This window comes from Lissotriton vulgaris, chromosome 11, assembly GCF_964263255.1.
Source record: "Lissotriton vulgaris chromosome 11, aLisVul1.2, whole genome shotgun sequence".
NCBI classification, from domain to species: Eukaryota; Metazoa; Chordata; class Amphibia; order Caudata; family Salamandridae; genus Lissotriton; species Lissotriton vulgaris.
Genome location: NC_141699.1, coordinates 483640922 through 483659554, shown reverse-complemented (window position 1 = coordinate 483659554; position 18633 = coordinate 483640922). Strand labels below are relative to the sequence as shown.

Below are 18633 nucleotides of genomic sequence, written 5' to 3'. Positions count from 1 at the left end.
GGCAAAAACTCAAACTAGATGTAAACATTGAGACAATTTCCACACCCAGGAAGTGTTTTAGAGAGCAGGTGCCTCGGAAGAGTTCGTAGTCTGGACCTGTCCTGCATGATCTAGACAAGTCATGAAAAGAGTAATAATTTTTTTATGAAGCGTGTCTTGTTTAGGCTTTTGGACTCTTTCTTAGTACACTTAAGGGCCTGTTACCACCGCTGTAATATAGGGAAAAGAGGGTAGAAATGCGCAATGATTGATTACCACTCATCTGTGCCCTTTCACTCACTTTGAGTGATGCATGTTGCTATTTTTATTAATTGTATGAAAGCATGCAAAATAAGTGAGGACAACAGGGCACTGCTGGTACGTGCCCCGTCCTTCTGTTACTTTATTTTTTGGTCTCGGCCTGACATGAGCAGAGTATGGCTCGTATACGACAACAGTGACATCATACTCATGCAGCTGCAATGGCCGAGTGGTTAAGGCGTTGGACTCGAAATCCAATGGGGTTTCCCTGCGCAGGTTCGAATCCTGCTTGCAGTGTAGTGTGATTTTGCATGAACACCATTTGGTTTAGTTAAGGAAATGTTCACTTCTTGTTCGCAATCCTCATCAAGTCACAGAGGTAAATGGAAAAAACTCAAACTAGATGTAAACATTGAGACAATTTCCACACCCAGGAAGTGTTTTAGAGAGCTGGTGGCTCGGAAGGGTTTGTAGTCTGGACCTGTCCTGCCTGATCTAGACAAGTCATGAAAAGAGTACTTTTTTTATGATGCATGTCTTGTTTAGGCTTTTGGACTCTTTCATAGTACACTTAAGGGCCTGTTACCACCGCCGTAATATAGGGAAAAGTGGGTAGAAACATGCAGTGATTGATTACCACTCATCTGTGCCCTTTCACTCACTTTGAGTGATGCATGTTGCTATTTTTATTAATTGTATGAAAGCATGCAAAATAAGCGAGGACAACAGGGCACTGCTTGTACGTGCCCCGTCCTTCTGTTACTTTATTTTTTGGTCTCGGCCTGACATGAGCAGAGTATGGCTCGTATACGACAACAGTGACATCATACTCATGCAGCTGCGATGGGCGAGTGGTTAAGGCGTTGGACTCGAAATCCAATGGGGTTTACCTGCGCAGGTTTGAATCCTGCTTGCAGCGTAGTATGATTTTGCATGAACACCATTTGGTTTAGTTAAGGAAATGTTCACTTCTCGTTACGCAATCCTCATCAAGTCACAGAGTTAAATGGCAAAAACTCAAACTAGATGTAAACATTAAAACAATTTCCACACCTAGGAAGTGTTTTAGAGAGCAGGTGGCTCGGAAGGGTTTGTAGTCTGGACCTATCCTGCCTGATCTAGACAAGTTACGAAATGAGTAATTTTTTTTATGAAGCGTGTCTTGTTTAGGCTTTTGGACTCTTTCTGAGTACACTTAAGGGCCCGTTGCCACCGCCGTAATATATAGAAACGAGGGTAGAAATGTGCAGTGATTGATTACCGCTCATCGGTGCCCTGTCACTCACTTTGAGTGATGCGTATTGCTATTTTTATTAATTGTATGAAAGCATGCCAAATAAGTGAGGACAACAGGGCACTGCTGGTACGTGTCCCGTCCTTCTGTTACTTTATTTTTTATGTCTCGGCCTGACGTGAGTAGTGCATGGCTCGTATACGACAACTGTGACATCATACTCACGCAGCTGCGATGGCCGAGTGGTTAAGGCGTTGGACTTGAAATCCAATGGGGTTTCCCCGCGTAGGTTCGAATCCTGCTTGCAGCGTCATGAGATTTTGCATGAACACCATTTGGTTTAGTTAAGTAAATGTTTACTTCTTGTTACGCAATCCTCATCAAGTCACAGAGTTAAACGGCAAAAACTCAAACTAGATGTAAACATTGAAACAATTTCCACACCTAGGAAGTGTTTTAGAGAGCAGGTGGCTCGGAAGGGTTTGTAGTCTGGACCTATCCTGCCTGATCTAGACAAGTTACGAAATGAGTAATTTTTTTTTATGAAGCGTGTCTTGTTAAGGCTTTTGGACTCTTTCTGAGTACACTTAAGGGCCCGTTGCCACCGCCGTAATATATGGAAACGAGGGAAGAAATGTGCAGTGATTGATTACCGCTCATCTGTGCCCTGTCACTCATTTTGAGTGATGCATATTGCTATTTTTATTAATTGTTTGAAAGTATGCGAAATAAGTGAGGACAACAGGGCACTGCTGGTATGTGCCCCGTCCTTCCGTTACTTTATTTTTTAGGTCTCGACCTGACATGAGTAGCGCATGGCTCGTATACGACAACAGTGACATTATACTCACGCAGCTGCGATGGCCGAGTGGTTAAGGCGTTGGACTTGATTTCCAATGGGGTTTCCCCACGTAGGTTCGAATCCTGCTTGCAGCGGCATGAGATTTTGCATGAACACCATTTGGTTAAGTTAATTAAATGTTCACTTCTCATTACGCAATCCTCATCAAGTCACAGAGTTAAACTGCAAAAACTCAAACTAGATGTAAACATTGAGACAATTTCCACACCCAGGAAGTGTTTTAGAGAGCAGGTGCCTCGGAAGGGTTCGTAGTCTGGACCTGTCCTACCTGATCTAGACAAGTCATGAAAAGAGTACTTTTTTTTATGAAGCGTGTCTTGTTTAAGCTTTTGGACTCTTTCTGAGTACACTTAAGGGCCCGTTGCCACCGCCGTAATATAGGGAAACAAGGATAGAAATGTGCAGTGATTGATTACCGCTCATCAGTGCCCTGTCACTCACTTTGAGTGATGCGTATTGTTATTTTTATTAATTGTATGAAAGCATGCAAAATAAGTGAGGACAACAGGGCACTGCTGGTACGTGCCCCGTCCTTCTGTTACTTTATTTTTTATGTCTCGGCCTGACGTGAGTAGTGCATGGCTCGTATACAACTGTGACATCATACTCACGCAGCTGCGATGGCCGAGTGGTTAAGGCATTGGACTTGAAATCCAATGGGGTTTCCCCACGTATGTTCGAATCCTGCTTGCAGCGTCATGAGATTTTGCATGAACACCATTTGGATTAGTTAAGTAAATGTTTACTTCTTGTTACGCAATCCTCATCAAGTCACAGAGTTAAACGGCAAAAACTCAAACTAGATGTAAACATTGAAACAATTTCCACACCTAGGAAGTGTTTTAGAGAGCTGGTGGCTCGGAAGGGTTTGTAGTCTGGACCTGTCCTGCCTGATCTAGACAAGTCATGAAAAGAGTACTTTTTTTTATGAAGCGTGTCTTCTTTAAGCTTTTGGACTCTTTCTGAGTACACTTAAGGGCCCGTTGCCACCGCCGTAATATAGGGAAACGAGGATAGAAATGTGCAGTGATTGATTACCGCTCATCGGTGCCATGTCACTCACTTTGAGTGATGCGTATTGCTATTTTTATTAATTGTATGAAAGTATGCGAAATAAGTGAGGACAACAGGGCACTGCTGGTATGTGCCCCGTCCTTCCGTTACTTTATTTTTTAGGTCTCAACCTGACATGAGTAGCGCAGGGCTCGTATACGACAACAGTGACATCATACTCACGCAGCTGCGATGTCCGAGTGGTTAAGGCGTTGGACTTGAAATCCAATGGGTTTTCCCCACGTAGGTTCGAAACCTGCTTGCAGCGGCATGAGATTTTGCATGAACACTATTTGGTTAAGTTAAGTTAATGTTCACTTCTCATTACGCAATCCTCATCAAGTCACAGAGTTAAACTGCAAAAACTCAAACTAGATGTAAACATTGAGACAATTTCCACACCCAGGAAGTGTTTTAGAGAGCAGGTGGCTCGGAAGGGTTCGTAGTCTGGACCTGTCCTACCTGATCTAGACAAGTCATGAAAAGAGTACTTTTTTTTATGAAGCGTGTCTTGTTTAAGCTTTTGGACTCTTTCTGAGTACACTTAAGGGCCCGTTGCCACCGCCGTAATATAGGGAAACGAGGATAGAAATGTGCAGTGATTGATTACCGCTCATCGGTGCCCTGTCACTCACTTTGAGTGATGCGTATTGCTATTTTTATTAATTGTATGAAAGCATGCCAAATAAGTGAGGACAACAGGGCACTGCTGGTATGTGTCCCGTCCTTCTGTTACTTTATTTTTTATGTCTCGGCCTGACGTGAGTAGTGCATGGCTCGTATACGACAACTGTGACATCATACCCACGCAGCTGCGATGGCCGAGTGGTTAAGGCGTTGGACTTGAAATCCAATGGGGTTTCCCCGCGTAGGTTCGAATCCTGCTTGCAGCGTCATGAGATTTTGCATGAACACCATTTGGTTTAGTTAAGTAAATGTTTACTTCTTGTTACGCAATCCTCATCAAGTCACAGAGTTAAACGGCAAAAACTCAAACTAGATGTAAACATTGAAACAATTTCCACACCTAGGAAGTGTTTTAGAGAGCAGGTGGCTCGGAAGGGTTTGTAGTCTGGACCTATCCTGCCTGATCTAGACAAGTTACGAAATGAGTAATTTTTTTTTATGAAGCGTGTCTTGTTTAGGCTTTTGGACTCTTTCTGAGTACACTTAAGGGCCCGTTGCCACCGCCGTAATATATGGAAACGAGGGTAGAAATGTGCAGTGATTGATTACCGCTCATCTGTGCCCTGTCACTCATTTTGAGTAATGCATATTGCTATTTTTATTAATTGTATGAAAGTATGCGAAATAAGTGAGGACAACAGGGCACTGCTGGTATGTGCCCCGTCCTTCCGTTACTTTATTTTTTAGGTCTCGACCTGACATGAGTAGCGCATGGCTCGTATACGACAACAGTGAAATTATACTCACGCAGCTGCGATGGCCGAGTGGTTAAGGCGTTGGACTTGAAATCCAATGGGGTTTCCCCACGTAGGATCGAATCCTGCTTGCAGCGGCATGAGATTTTGCATGAACACCATTTGGTTAATGTGAGAAGTTGGCCTGATATGTAGTGTTTCCAATTCTGGAACTACTGGGTATCAGTCCAAACAAACCCCAAAGATGTCTGGTTGTAAGTCAACCTTGTTAGACAAGCTATCCTAGTGGTAGCATGGACTAAGCAGCCTTAAAGGCTTAACTTAAGAGGTCGTGTTAAGCGAGCTGTTTTACCACATACAATCCTGTAATCAAATGAAAGGACACCACACAAGTATATATTATAAAAATATATGTATTTATTTCTAAATTACTCCCCAGTACTCTTTATGAGGAAAGGGGCACAAGCGTTAAATCAAAAGCACTGTTACACATATAAAGTTGCACAATTATGGATGAGGGCGGGTGGCCACTCAGACCATATATTAAAAAAGTGGTATAAGTAACACTTATCGAACAATGGTTAGGCCTAGGGCCTAGAGATTCGCTGGGAGCAGTCAGGACTAGCAATGATGAAGTCGGGAGTAGCCCACATGAGACGGGTGCAGCACGGAAAGTGCGGCGCGCACCAATGCACTGTCAATGGTGCGTAAAAGTCAGTTAAAGTGAATTAAAAGATACTTCTGCTGAACCTAGGAACACAAAACTTTAGACACAGACCCTAGAGGTGTGTACCAGTGTATAGACACCGGCGTTGCAATGTTACCTCACCCACAGGCCGTGGGTGCACAGGGTCGAAGTGGCGTCGGGTTCTGTCACGCAGGTTCTTGGTGCTTGAAGCTGTTGCAGCTGCAGGCGCTGGGAAGCAGAAGTGTCCGGTGCGATCCAAGGGTGGATCGAAGTAGAAAAGTACCTGAAAGCAGAGGGGACAGAGTCTGGGTCACTCAGCAGTGACCAGGGTGGAACCAGGACAGAACCAGGCAATGTCGGGCGCAATCAGGCGGTTGTCGATAGGCTTCTCTCCGCTGTCACGTGGGCTCTGGGGCATCTGCGACGTCCAGGAGCAGGTCACGATCTGTCCCACGTAGGCTCTCGCCGTCAGCACCGTCGGCTTCAAGATTGCATCAAACAGCACTTGGCAAAAGCAATCCACGCGGAACCGGGAGATTGCTTATCACTCGAACCAGGAGGGTCAGAGTGGGTGCTCCTTTTCACAGGAGCTGGTGCAGATCTGGAGCAACCAGAAAAGCAAGTCGTATTTCAAGTTTCGTCGGCACAGGGGCCACAAGCCAGCTGGCAAGTGACCGGGCCAACGCGTCGAGCGCACACAAGCAGAAGGGCCCCACGCAGCACTCGTCGAGTGTGGAGGGGTGAGCTTTGGTGCAAGTGGAGCTCGGGGCTGGGGCTTCTCAAACCCCTGTGCACAGCTTCGAGGATCACTCGTGGGCTGCACGGTCAGCGTCTCGTGGCCTTTTCAAGATGGCGTGCCCCACGCTTCCGGTCGCCTCCACGGGTCTCAGCTCTGCAGGGACTGTGGATCGGGCAGGTAGAAGGCAGGCAAGCTTGATCTCGTCGATCTCTGTCGCTCGAGTTCCGGCGGGAACTGCAACAAAGCAAGGGTCGAGGGCTGGATGGTGCCTGTTTGCACAGGGTGGTCACTCCTTGACCACAAGGGAGATTCTTCAGTCTTCTCACGTCGTGTAGAAAGTCGAAGGGTCCAGATTTCGTTTCTTATGTTTCTTCAGGATGATCTGAGTTCCATTGGGACTGCTCCCCCTCTTATTCGAATCTCGGGGGTTGGACATCCTGCTAGGTCCCCTCCTATGGGTGGGACCCAGGAAGGGGGTGGTTACACCCCTCTCCTTTGATCCTGGCCGCGCTGGGACAGGGGCTGGGAGGCCCTAGAACCGGTTTGGCCGGATCCTGCAAGGGGCAGCCTTGTGCTCCCCAGGCAGTGTCTGGTTTCTTTGAAACATCCCTACTCCAATCCACTATCTCCTGTCTGGGGTGGTTTGACACCGCCCTGTGACAGGAAACTCTTTGTCCAGGCCTCCTCTGCCGAGTTTCGGTCAGCAGCAGGAGGCCAGACCCGTGTCTCTGGCAGGGGCATCCATTTTGTGGATCTGAGGCTCATTTTTAAATCAACCGCGTTTCAGTAAAGTAACATGTCTTCTCCCTCTAGAAGGGTGGAATGCTACCCCCGTCGCCAGAACTGGCGAGGGGGTAGTATTCCAATTCGTATGACACCTTACACAACATGTTTTGATAAAGCCAAACCAAAGTTGCTATATAACCGCGAGGATTATAAGGCGCTTAAGAGTATATGGTATGGCGTTATCCCGGATCAGCTTAGGGAGTTGTTCCCGACAGCTGCAGACAGGCTCAGCTCATGCCAGAGCACCATCTCACATAAAACCACGCACTCTGCCTCCAGGATTGATGAGGCCTTCCATAGGAGTGGCTTACAGGCTATATATGTGTCCAGATATAGGTTTAGATATAGGTATACTATATCTAAGCAAGGGGTGATTACACCCACTTGCCCCAGCTGAGTGATCAGCCAGTTGTGTCAATTTAAGAACCAGCCAGGGGTGGCAAAAGCTATGCTTCAGCCCCCGGTAGGCCTTGGTGGCACCTATGCCCTGAGCACCTATAGTGCATGGTACAGGGGCTGACAAGGAGTCCATTTCCAATTGTGGTATGTACCTATAGCACATGTATTATAAATTTAGAGAGAGAACAGCAGGCTGGGGGTCTGATTAGCAGGCCCACAGCCTCAGTAAGTCGAAAACCAGTGAAGCAAAAAGCAAAAATTGGGGTGACCATAGGATAGCAGACCCTACTCTCCTACAGTTAAGTTAAGTAAATGTTCACTTCTCATTACGCAATCCTCATCAAGTCACAGAGTTAAACTGCAAAAACTCAAACTAGATGTAAACATTGAGACAATTTCCACACCCAGGAAGTGTTTTAGAGAGCAGGTGCCTCGTAAGGGTTCGTAGTCTGGACCTGTCCTACCTGATCTAGACAAGTCATGAAAAGAGTACTTTTTTTTATGAAGCGTGTCTTGTTTAAGCTTTTGGACTCTTTCTGAGTACACTTAAGGGCCCGTTGCCACCGCCGTAATATAGGGAAACGAGGATAGAAATGTGCAGTGATTGATTACCGCTCATCGGTGCCCTGTCACTCACTTTGAGTGATGCGTATTGCTATTTTTATTAATTGTATGAAAGCATGCAAAATAAGTGAGGACAACAGGGCACTGCTGGTACGTGCCCCGTCCTTCTGTTACTTTATTTTTTATGTCTCGGCCTGACGTGAGTAGTGCATGGCTCGTATACGACAACTGTGACATCATACTTACGCAGCTGCGATGGCCAAGTGGTTAAGGCGTTGGACTTGAAATCCAATGGGGTTTCCCCGCGTAGGTTCGAATCCTGCTTGCAGCGTCATGAGATTTTGCATGAACACCATTTGGTTTAGTTAAGTAAATGTTTACTTCTTGTTACGCAATCCTCATCAAGTCACAGAGTTAAACGGCAAAAACTCAAACTAGATGTAAACATTGAAACAATTTCCACACCTAGGAAGTGTTTTAGAGAGCTGGTGGCTCGGAAGGGTTTGTAGTCTGGACCTGTCCTGCCTGATCTAGACAAGTCATGAAAAGAGTACTTTTTTTTATGAAGCGTGTCTTCTTTAAGCTTTTGGACTCTTTCTGAGTACACTTAAGGGCCTGTTGCCACCGCCGTAATATAGGGAAACGAGGATAGAAATGTGCAGTGAATGATTACCACTCATCGGTGCCCTGTCACTCACTTTGAGTGATGCGTATTGCTATTTTTATTAATTGTATGAAAGTATGCGAAATAAGTGAGGACAACAGGGCACTGCTGGTATGTGCCCCGTCCTTCCGTTACTTTATTTTTTAGGTCTCGACCTGACATGAGTAGCGCAGGGCTCGTATACGACAACAGTGACATCATACTCACGCAGCTGCGATGGCCGAGTGGTTAAGGCGTTGGACTTGAAATCCAATGGGGTTTCCCCACGTAGGTTCGAAACCTGCTTGCAGCGGCATGAGATTTTGCATAAAAACTATTTGGTTAAGTTAAGTTAATGTTCACTTCTCATTACGCAATCCTCATCAAGTCACAGAGTTAAACTGCAAAAACTCAAACTAGATGTAAACATTGAGACAATTTCCACACCCAGGAAGTGTTTTAGAGAGCAGGTGGCTCGGAAGGGTTCGTAGTCTGGACCTGTCCTACCTGATCTAGACAAGTCATGAAAAGAGTACTTTTTTTTATGAAGCGTGTCTTGTTTAAGCTTTTGGACTCTTTCTGAGTACACTTAAGGGCCCGTTGCCACCGCCGTAATATAGGGAAACGAGGATAGAAATGTGCAGTGATTGATTACCGCTCATCGGTGCCCTGTCACTCACTTTGAGTGATGCGTATTGCTATTTTTATTAATTGTATGAAAGCATGCAAAATAAGTGAGGACAACAGGGCACTGCTGGTACGTGCCCCGTCCTTCTGTTACTTTATTTTTTATGTCTCGGCCTGACGTGAGTAGTGCATGGCTAGTATACGACAACTGTGACATCATACTCACGCAGCTGCGATGGCCGAGTGGTTAAGGCGTTGGACTTGAAATCCAATGGGGTTTCCCCGTGTAGGTTTGAATCCTGCTTGCAGCGTCATGAGATTTTGCATGAACACCATTTGGTTTAGTTAAGTAAATGTTTACTTCTTGTTACGCAATCCTCATCAAGTCACAGAGTTAAACGGCAAAAACTCAAACTAGATGTAAACATTGAGACAATTTCCACACCCAGGAAGTGTTTTAGAGAGCAGGTGCCTCGGAAGGGTTCGTAGTCTGGACCTGTCCTGCATGATCTAGACAAGTCATGAAAAGAGTAATTATTTTTTTATGAAGCGTGTCTTGTTTAGGCTTTTGGACTCTTTCTTAGTACACTTAAGGGCCCGTTACCACCGCCGTAATATAGGGAAAAAAGGGTAGAAATGCGCAATGATTGATTACCACTCATCTGTGCCTTTTCACTCACTTTGAGTGATGCATGTTGCTATTTGTATTTATTGTATGAAAGCATGCAAAATAAGTGAGGACAACAGGGCACTGCTGGTACGTGCCCAGTCCTTCTGTTACTTTATTTTTTGGTCTCGGCCTGACATGAGCAGAGTATGGCTCGTATACGACAACAGTGACATCATACTCATGCAGCTGCGATGGCCGAGTGGTTAAGGCGTTGGACTCGAAATCCAATGGGGTTTCCCTGCGCAGGTTCGAATCCTGCTTGCAGCGTAGTGTGATTTTGCATGAACACCATTTGGTTTAGTTAAGGAAATGTTCACTTCTTGTTCGCAATCCTCATCAAGTTACAGAGTTAAATGGAAAAAACTCAAACTAGATGTAAACATTGAGACAATTTCCACACCCAGGAAGTGTTTTAGAGAGCTGGTGGCTCAGAAGGGTTTGTAGTCTGGACCTGTCCTGCCTGATCTAGACAAGTCATGAAAAGAGTACTTTTTTTTTATGATGCATGTCTTGTTTAGGCTTTTGGACTCTTTCTTAGTACACTTAAGGGCCTGTTACCACCGCCGTAATATAGGGAAAAGTGGGTAGAAACATGCAGTGATTGATTACCACTCATCTGTGCCCTTTCACTCACTTTGAGTGATGCATGTTGCTATTTTTATTAATTGTATGAAAGCATGCAAAATAAGTGAGGACAACAGGGCACTGCTGGTACGTGCCCCGTCCTTCCGTTACTTTATTTTTTTGGTCTCCGCCTGACATGAGCAGAGCATGGCTCGTATAAGACAACAGTGACATCATACTCATGCAGCTGCGATGGCCGAGTGGTTAAGGCGTTGGACTCGAAATCCAATGGGGTTTCCCTGCGCAGGTTCGAATCCTGCTTGCAGCGTAGTGTGATTTTGCATGAACACCATTTGGTTTAGTTAAGGAAATGTTCACTTCTCGTTACGCAATCCTCATCAAGTCACAGAGTTAAACTGCAAAAACTCAAACTAGATGTAAACATTGAGACAATTTCCACACTCAGGAAGTGTTTTAGAGAGCAGGTGGCTCGGAAGGGTTCGTAGTCTGGACCTGTCCTGCCTGATCTAGACAAGTCATGAAAAGAGTACTTTTTTTATGAAGCGTGTCTTGTTTAAGCTTTTGGACTCTTTCTGAGTACACTTAAGGGCCCGTTGCCACCGACGTAATATAGGGAAACGAGGATAGAAATGTGCAGTGATTGATTACCGCTCATCGGTGCCCTGTCACTCACTTTGAGTGATGCGTATTGCTATTTTTATTAATTGTCTGAAAGCATGCAAAATAAGTGAGGACAACAGGGCACTGCTGGTACGTGCCCTGTCCTTCTGTTACTTTATTTTTTATGTCTCGGCCTGACGTGAGTAGTGCATGGCTCGTATACGACAACTGTGACATCATACTCACGCAGCTGCGATGGCCGAGTGGTTAAGGCGTTGGACTTGAAATCCAATGGGGTTTCCCCGCGTAGGTTCGAATCCTGCTTGCAGCGTCATGAGATTTTGCATGAACACCATTTGGTTTAGTTAAGTAAATGTTTACTTCTTGTTACGCAATCCTCATCAAGTCACAGAGTTAAACGGCAAAAACTCAAACTAGATGTAAACATTGAGACAATTTCCACACCCAGGAAGTGTTTTAGAGAGCAGGTGCCTCGGAAGAGTTCGTAGTCTGGACCTGTCCTGCATGATCTAGACAAGTCATGAAAAGAGTAATAATTTTTTTATGAAGCGTGTCTTGTTTAGGCTTTTGGACTCTTTCTTAGTACACTTAAGGGCCCGTTACCACCGCTGTAATATAGGGAAAAGAGGGTAGAAATGCGCAATGATTGATTACCACTCATCTGTGCCCTTTCACTCACTTTGAGTGATGCATGTTGCTATTTTTATTAATTGTATGAAAGCATGCAAAATAAGTGAGGACAACAGGGCACTGCTGGTACGTGCCCCGTCCTTCTATTACTTTATTTTTTGGTCTCGGCCTGACATGAGCAGAGTATGGCTCGTATACGACAACAGTGACATCATACTCATGCAGCTGCGATGGCCGAGTGGTTAAGGCGTTGGACTCGAAATCCAATGGGGTTTCCCTGCGCAGGTTCGAATCCTGCTTGCAGCGTAGTGTGATTTTGCATGAACACCATTTGGTTTAGTTAAGGAAATGTTCACTTCTTGTTCGCAATCCTCATCAAGTCACAGAGGTAAATGGAAAAAACTCAAACTAGATGTAAACATTGAGACAATTTCCACACCCAGGAAGTGTTTTAGAGAGCTGGTGGCTCGGAAGGGTTTGTAGTCTGGACCTGTCCTGCCTGATCTAGACAAGTCATGAAAAGAGAACTTTTTTTATGATGCATGTCTTGTTTAGGCTTTTGGACTCTTTCATAGTACACTTAAGGGCCTGTTACCACCGCCGTAATATAGGGAAAAGTGGGTAGAAACATGCAGTGATTGATTACCACTCATCTGTGCCCTTTCACTCACTTTGAGTGATGCATGTTGCTATTTTTATTAATTGTATGAAAGCATGCAAAATAAGCGAGGACAACAGGGCACTGCTGGTACGTGCCCCGTCCTTCCGTTACTTTATTTTTTTGGTCTCCGCCTGACATGAGCAGAGCATGGCTCGTATACGACAACAGTGACATCATACTCATGCAGCTGCGATGGCCGAGTGGTTAAGGCGTTGGACTCGAAATCCAATGGGGTTTCCCTGTGCAAGTTCAAATCCTGCTTGCAGCGTAGTATGAATTTGCATGAACACCATTTGGTTTAGTTAAGGAAATGTTCACTTCTCGTTACGCAATCCTCATCAAGTCACAGAGTTAAATGGCAAAAACTCAAACTAGATGTAAACATTAAAACAATTTCCACACCTAGGAAGTGTTTTAGAGAGCAGGTGGCTCGAAAGGGTTTGTAGTCTGGACCTATCCTGCCTGATCTAGACAAGTTACGAAATGAGTAATTTTTTTTATGAAGCGTGTCTTGTTTAGGCTTTTGGACTCTTAGGGGCCCGTTGCCACCGCCGTAATATATAGAAACGAGGGTAGAAATGTGCAGTGATTGATTACCGCTCATCTGTGCCCTGTCACTCATTTTGAGTGATGCATATTGCTATTTTTATTAATTGTATGAAAGTATGCGAAAAAAGTGAGGACAACAGGGCACTGCTGGTATGTGCCCCGTCCTTCCGTTACTTTATTTTTTAGGTCTCGACCTGACATGAGTAGCGCATGGCTCGTATACGACAACAGTGACATCATACGCACGCAGCTGCGATGGCCGAGTGGTTAAGGCGTTGGACTTGAAATCCAATGGGGTTTCTCCGCGTAGGTTTGAATCCTGCTTGCAGCGGCATGAGATTTTGCATGAACACAATTTGGTTTAGTTAAGTAAATGTTCACTTCTCATTACGCAATCCTCATCAAGTCACAGAGTTAAACTGCAAAAACTCATACTAGATGTAAACATTGAGACAATTTCCACACTCAGGAAGTGTTTTAGAGAGCAGGTGGCTCGGAAGGGTTCGTAGTCTGGACCTGTCCTGCCTGATCTAGACAAGTCATGAAAAGAGTACTTTTTTTATGAAGCGTGTCTTGTTTAAGCTTTTGGACTCTTTCTGAGTACACTTAAGGGCCCGTTGCCACCGCCGTAATATAGGGAAACGAGGATAGAAATGTGCAGTGATTGATTACCGCTCATCGGTGCCCTGTCACTCACTTTGAGTGATGCGTATTGCTATTTTTATTAATTGTATCAAAGCATGCAAAATAAGTGAGGACAACAGGGCACTGCTGGTACGTGCCCCGTCCTTCTGTTACTTTATTTTTTATGTCTCGGCCTGACGTGAGTAGTGCATGGCTCGTATACGACAACTGTGACATCATACTCACGCAGCTGCGATGTCCGAGTGGTTAAGGCGTTGGACTTGAAATCCAATGGGGTTTCCCCGCGTAGGTTCGAATCCTGCTTGAAGCGTCATGAGATTTTGCATGAACACCATTTGGTTTAGTTAAGGAAATGTTCACTTCTCGTTACGCAATCCTCATCAAGTCACAGAGTTAAATGGCAAAAACTCAAACTAGATGTAAACATTGAGACAATTTCCACACCCAGGAAGTGTTTTAGAGAGCAGGTGGCTCGGAAGGGTTCGTAGTCTGGACCTGTCCTACCTGATCTACACAAGTCATGAAAAGAGTACTTTTTTTTATGAAGCGTGTCTTGTTTAAGCTTTTGGACTCTTTCTGAGTACACTTAAGGGCCCGTTGCCACCGCCGTAATATAGGGAAACGAGGATAGACATGTGCAGTGATTGATTACCGCTCATCGGTGCACTGTCACTCACTTTGAGTGATGCGTATTGCTATTTTTATTAATTGTATGAAAGCATGCAAAATAAGTGAGGACAACAGGGCACTGCTGGTACGTGCCCCGTCCTTCTGTTACTTTATTTTTTATGTCTCGGCCTGACATGAGTAGTGCATGGCTAGTATACGACAACTGTGACATCATACTCACGCAGCTGCGATGGCCGAGTGGTTAAGGCGTTGGACTTGAAATCCAATGGGGTTTCCCCGCGTAGGTTCGAATCCTGCTTGCAGCGTAGTGTGATTTTGCATGAACACCATTTGGTTTAGTTAAGGAAATATTCACTTCTTGTTCGCAATCCTCATCAAGTTACAGAGTTAAATGGAAAAAACTCAAACTAGATGTAAACATTGAGACAATTTCCACACCCAGGAAGTGTTTTAGAGAGCTGGTGGCTCAGAAGGGTTTGTAGTCTGGACCTGTCCTGCCTGATCTAGACAAGTCATGAAAAGAGTACTTTTTTTTATGATGCATGTCTTGTTTAGGCTTTTGGACTCTTTCTTAGTACACTTAAGGGCCTGTTACCACCGCCGTAATATAGGGAAAAGTGGGTAGAAACATGCAGTGATTGATTACCACTCATCTGTGCCCTTTCACTCACTTTGAGTGATGCATGTTGCTATTTTTATTAATTGTATGAAAGCATGCAAAATAAGTGAGGACAACAGGGCACTGCTGGTACGTGCCCCGCCCTTCCGTTACTTTATTTTTTTGGTCTCCGCCTGACATGAGCAGAGCATGGCTCGTATACGACAACAGTGACATCATACTCATGCAGCTGCGATGGCCGAGTGGTTAAGGCGTTGGACTCGAAATCCAATGGGGTTTCCCTGCGCAGGTTCGAATCCTGCTTGCAGCGTAGTGTGATTTTGCATGAACACCATTTGGTTTAGTTAAGGAAATGTTCACTTCTCGTTACGCAATCCTCATCAAGTCACAGAGTTAAACGGCAAAAACTCAAACTAGATGTAAACATTGAAACAATTTCCACACCTAGGAAGTGTTTTAGAGAGCAGGTGGCTTGGAAGGGTTTGTAGTCTGGACCTATCCTGCCTGATCTAGACAAGTTACGAAATGAGTAATTTTTTTTATGAAGCGTGTCTTGTTTAGGCTTTTGGACTCTTTCTGAGTACACTTAAGGGCCCGTTGCCACCGCCGTAATATATGGAAACGAGGGTAGAAATGTGCAGTGGTTGATTACCGCTCATCTGTGCCCTGTCACTCATTTTGAGTGATGCATATTGCTATTTTTATTAATTGTATGAAAGTATGCGAAATAAGTAAGGACAACAGGGCACTGCTGGTATGTGCCCCGTCCTTCCGTTACTTTATTTTTTAAGTCTCGACCTGACATGAGTAGCGCATGGCTCGTATACGACAACAGTGACATCATACTCACGCAGCTGCGATGGCCGAGTGGTTAAGGTGTTGGTCTTGAAATCCAATGGGGTTTCCCTGCGTAGGTTTGAATCCTGCTTGCAGCGGCATGAGATTTTGCATGAACACCATTTTGGTTTAGTTAAGTAAATGTTCACTTCTCATTACGCAATCCTCATCAAGTCACAGAGTTAAACTGCAAAAACTCAAACTAGATGTAAACATTGAGACAATTTCCACACTCAGGAAGTGTTTTAGAGAGCATTTGGCTCGGAAGGGTTTGTAGTCTGGACCTGTCCTGCCTGATCTAGACAAGTCATGAAAAGAGTACTTTTTTTTATGAAGCGTGTCTTGTTTAAGCTTTTGGACTCTTTCTGAGTACACTTAAGGGCCCGTTGCCACCGACGTAATATAGGGAAACGAGGATAGAAATGTGCAGTGATTGATTACCGCTCATCGGTGCCCTGTCACTCACTTTGAGTGATGCGTATTGCTATTTTTATTAATTGTCTGAAAGCATGCAAAATAAGTGAGGACAACAGGGCACTGCTGGTACGTGCCCCGTCCTTCTGTTACTTTATTTTTTATGTCTCGGCCTGACGTGAGTAGTGCATGGCTCGTATACGACAACTGTGACATCATACTCACGCAGCTGCGATGGCCGAGTGGTTAAGGCGTTGGACTTGAAATCCAATGGGGATTCCCCGCGTAGGTTCGAATCCTGCTTGCAGCGTCATGAGACTTTGCATGAACACCATTTGGTTTAGTTAAGTAAATGTTTACTTCTTGTTACGCAATCCTCATCAAGTCACAGAGTTAAACGGCAAAAACTCAAACTAGATGTAAACATTGAGACAATTTCCACACCCAGGAAGTGTTTTAGAGAGCAGGTGCCTCGGAAGAGTTCGTAGTCTGGACCTGTCCTGCATGATCTAGACAAGTCATGAAAAGAGTAATAATTTTTTTATGAAGCGTGTCTTGTTTAGGCTTTTGGACTCTTTCTTAGTACACTTAAGGGCCTGTTACCACCGCTGTAATATAGGGAAAAGAGGGTAGAAATGCGCAATGATTGATTACCACTCATCTGTGCCCTTTCACTCACTTTGAGTGATGCATGTTGCTATTTTTATTAATTGTATGAAAGCATGCAAAATAAGTGAGGACAACAGGGCACTGCTGGTACGTGCCCCGTCCTTCTGTTACTTTATTTTTTGGTCTCGGCCTGACATGAGCAGAGTATGGCTCGTATACGACAACAGTGACATCATACTCATGCAGCTGCAATGGCCGAGTGGTTAAGGCGTTGGACTCGAAATCCAATGGGGTTTCCCTGCGCAGGTTCGAATCCTGCTTGCAGCGTAGTGTGATTTTGCATGAACACCATTTGGTTTAGTTAAGGAAATGTTCACTTCTTGTTCGCAATCCTCATCAAGTCACAGAGGTAAATGGAAAAAACTCAAACTAGATGTAAACATTGAGACAATTTCCACACCCAGGAAGTGTTTTAGAGAGCTGGTGGCTCGGAAGGGTTTGTAGTCTGGACCTGTCCTGCCTGATCTAGACAAGTCATGAAAAGAGTACTTTTTTTATGATGCATGTCTTGTTTAGGCTTTTGGACTCTTTCATAGTACACTTAAGGGCCTGTTACCACCGCCGTAATATAGGGAAAAGTGGGTAGAAACATGCAGTGATTGATTACCACTCATCTGTGCCCTTTCACTCACTTTGAGTGATGCATGTTGCTATTTTTATTAATTGTATGAAAGTATGCGAAATAAGTGAGGACAACAGGGCACTGCTGGTATGTGCCCCGTCCTTCCATTACTTTATTTTTTAGGTCTCGACCTGACATGAGTAGCGCATGGCTCGTATACGACAACAGTGACGTCATACTCACGCAGCTGCGATGGCCGAGTGGTTAAGGCGTTGAACTTGAAATCCAATGGGGTTTCTCCGCGTAGGTTTGAATCCTGCTTGCAGCGGCATGAGATTTTGCATGAACACAATTTGGTTTAGTTAAGTAAATGTTCACTTCTCATTACGCAATCCACATCAAGTCACAGAGTTAAACTGCAAAAACTCATACTAGATGTAAACATTGGGACAATTTCCACACTCAGGAAGTGTTTTAGAGAGCAGGTGGCTCGGAAGGGTTCGTAGTCTGGACCTGTCCTGCCTGATCTAGACAAGTCATGAAAAGAGTACTTTTTTTATGAAGCGTGTCTTGTTTAAGCTTTTGGACTCTTTCTGAGTACACTTAAGGGCCCGTTGCCACCGCCGTAATATAGGGAAACGAGGATAGAAATGTGCAGTGATTGATTACCGCTCATCGGTGCCCTGTCACTCACTTTGAGTGATGCATATTGCTATTTTTATTAATTGTATCAAAGCATGCAAAGTAAGTGAGGACAACAGGGCACTGCTGGTACGTGCCCCGTCCTTCTGTTACTTTATTTTTTATGTCTCGGCCTGACGTGAGTAGTGCATGGCTCGTATACGACAACTGTGACATCATACTCACGCAGCTGCGATGGCTGAGTGGTTAAGGCGTTGGACTCGAAATCCAATGGGGTTTCCCCGCGTAGGTTCGAATCCTGCTTGTAGCGTCATGAGTTTTTGCATGAACACCATTTGGTTTAGTTAAGGAAATGTTCACTTCTCGTTACGCAATCCTCATCAAGTCACAGAGTTAAATGGCAAAAACTCAAACTAGATGTAAACATTGAGACAATTTCCACACCCAGGGAGTGTTTTAGAGAGCAGGTGGCTCGGAAGGGTTCGTAGTCTGGACCTGTCCTGCCTGATCTAGACAAGTCATTAAAAGAGTACTTTTTTTTATGAAGCGTGTCTTGTTTAAGCTTTTGGACTCTTTCTGAGTACACTTAAGGGCCCGTTGCCAACGCCGTAATATAGGGAAACGAGGATAGAAATGTGCATTGATTGATTACCGCTCATCTGTGCCCTTTCACTCACTTTGA

At 44.7% G+C, this 18633-nt stretch overlaps 18 non-coding genes across 18 annotated transcripts; all 18 read left to right on the top strand.

Moving 5' to 3' along the window:
- Positions 1–455: 455 nt before the first annotated feature.
- Positions 456–537, top strand: TRNAS-CGA (transfer RNA serine (anticodon CGA)). Its single transcript has one exon. It is a non-coding gene; the product is annotated as a tRNA-Ser (tRNA).
- A 540-nt stretch (positions 538–1077) lies between these two features.
- On the top strand, positions 1078–1159 carry TRNAS-CGA (transfer RNA serine (anticodon CGA)). The gene has a single exon. It is a non-coding gene; the product is annotated as a tRNA-Ser (tRNA).
- A 543-nt stretch (positions 1160–1702) lies between these two features.
- TRNAS-UGA (transfer RNA serine (anticodon UGA)) lies at positions 1703–1784 on the top strand. Its single transcript has one exon. It is a non-coding gene; the product is annotated as a tRNA-Ser (tRNA).
- Positions 1785–4200: 2416 nt separating this feature from the next.
- TRNAS-UGA (transfer RNA serine (anticodon UGA)) lies at positions 4201–4282 on the top strand. Its single transcript has one exon. It is a non-coding gene; the product is annotated as a tRNA-Ser (tRNA).
- A 544-nt stretch (positions 4283–4826) lies between these two features.
- TRNAS-UGA (transfer RNA serine (anticodon UGA)) lies at positions 4827–4908 on the top strand. Its single transcript has one exon. It is a non-coding gene; the product is annotated as a tRNA-Ser (tRNA).
- A 3288-nt stretch (positions 4909–8196) lies between these two features.
- Positions 8197–8278, top strand: TRNAS-UGA (transfer RNA serine (anticodon UGA)). The gene has a single exon. It is a non-coding gene; the product is annotated as a tRNA-Ser (tRNA).
- Positions 8279–8821: 543 nt separating this feature from the next.
- On the top strand, positions 8822–8903 carry TRNAS-UGA (transfer RNA serine (anticodon UGA)). Its single transcript has one exon. It is a non-coding gene; the product is annotated as a tRNA-Ser (tRNA).
- A 543-nt stretch (positions 8904–9446) lies between these two features.
- TRNAS-UGA (transfer RNA serine (anticodon UGA)) lies at positions 9447–9528 on the top strand. The gene has a single exon. It is a non-coding gene; the product is annotated as a tRNA-Ser (tRNA).
- Positions 9529–10072: 544 nt separating this feature from the next.
- On the top strand, positions 10073–10154 carry TRNAS-CGA (transfer RNA serine (anticodon CGA)). The gene has a single exon. It is a non-coding gene; the product is annotated as a tRNA-Ser (tRNA).
- Positions 10155–10697: 543 nt separating this feature from the next.
- Positions 10698–10779, top strand: TRNAS-CGA (transfer RNA serine (anticodon CGA)). Its single transcript has one exon. It is a non-coding gene; the product is annotated as a tRNA-Ser (tRNA).
- A 542-nt stretch (positions 10780–11321) lies between these two features.
- On the top strand, positions 11322–11403 carry TRNAS-UGA (transfer RNA serine (anticodon UGA)). The gene has a single exon. It is a non-coding gene; the product is annotated as a tRNA-Ser (tRNA).
- Positions 11404–11947: 544 nt separating this feature from the next.
- TRNAS-CGA (transfer RNA serine (anticodon CGA)) lies at positions 11948–12029 on the top strand. Its single transcript has one exon. It is a non-coding gene; the product is annotated as a tRNA-Ser (tRNA).
- Positions 12030–12570: 541 nt separating this feature from the next.
- On the top strand, positions 12571–12652 carry TRNAS-CGA (transfer RNA serine (anticodon CGA)). The gene has a single exon. It is a non-coding gene; the product is annotated as a tRNA-Ser (tRNA).
- Positions 12653–14431: 1779 nt separating this feature from the next.
- TRNAS-UGA (transfer RNA serine (anticodon UGA)) lies at positions 14432–14513 on the top strand. The gene has a single exon. It is a non-coding gene; the product is annotated as a tRNA-Ser (tRNA).
- A 542-nt stretch (positions 14514–15055) lies between these two features.
- Positions 15056–15137, top strand: TRNAS-CGA (transfer RNA serine (anticodon CGA)). The gene has a single exon. It is a non-coding gene; the product is annotated as a tRNA-Ser (tRNA).
- A 1169-nt stretch (positions 15138–16306) lies between these two features.
- On the top strand, positions 16307–16388 carry TRNAS-UGA (transfer RNA serine (anticodon UGA)). Its single transcript has one exon. It is a non-coding gene; the product is annotated as a tRNA-Ser (tRNA).
- A 544-nt stretch (positions 16389–16932) lies between these two features.
- On the top strand, positions 16933–17014 carry TRNAS-CGA (transfer RNA serine (anticodon CGA)). Its single transcript has one exon. It is a non-coding gene; the product is annotated as a tRNA-Ser (tRNA).
- A 1165-nt stretch (positions 17015–18179) lies between these two features.
- Positions 18180–18261, top strand: TRNAS-CGA (transfer RNA serine (anticodon CGA)). Its single transcript has one exon. It is a non-coding gene; the product is annotated as a tRNA-Ser (tRNA).
- The last annotated feature ends 372 nt before the right edge of the window (positions 18262–18633 follow it).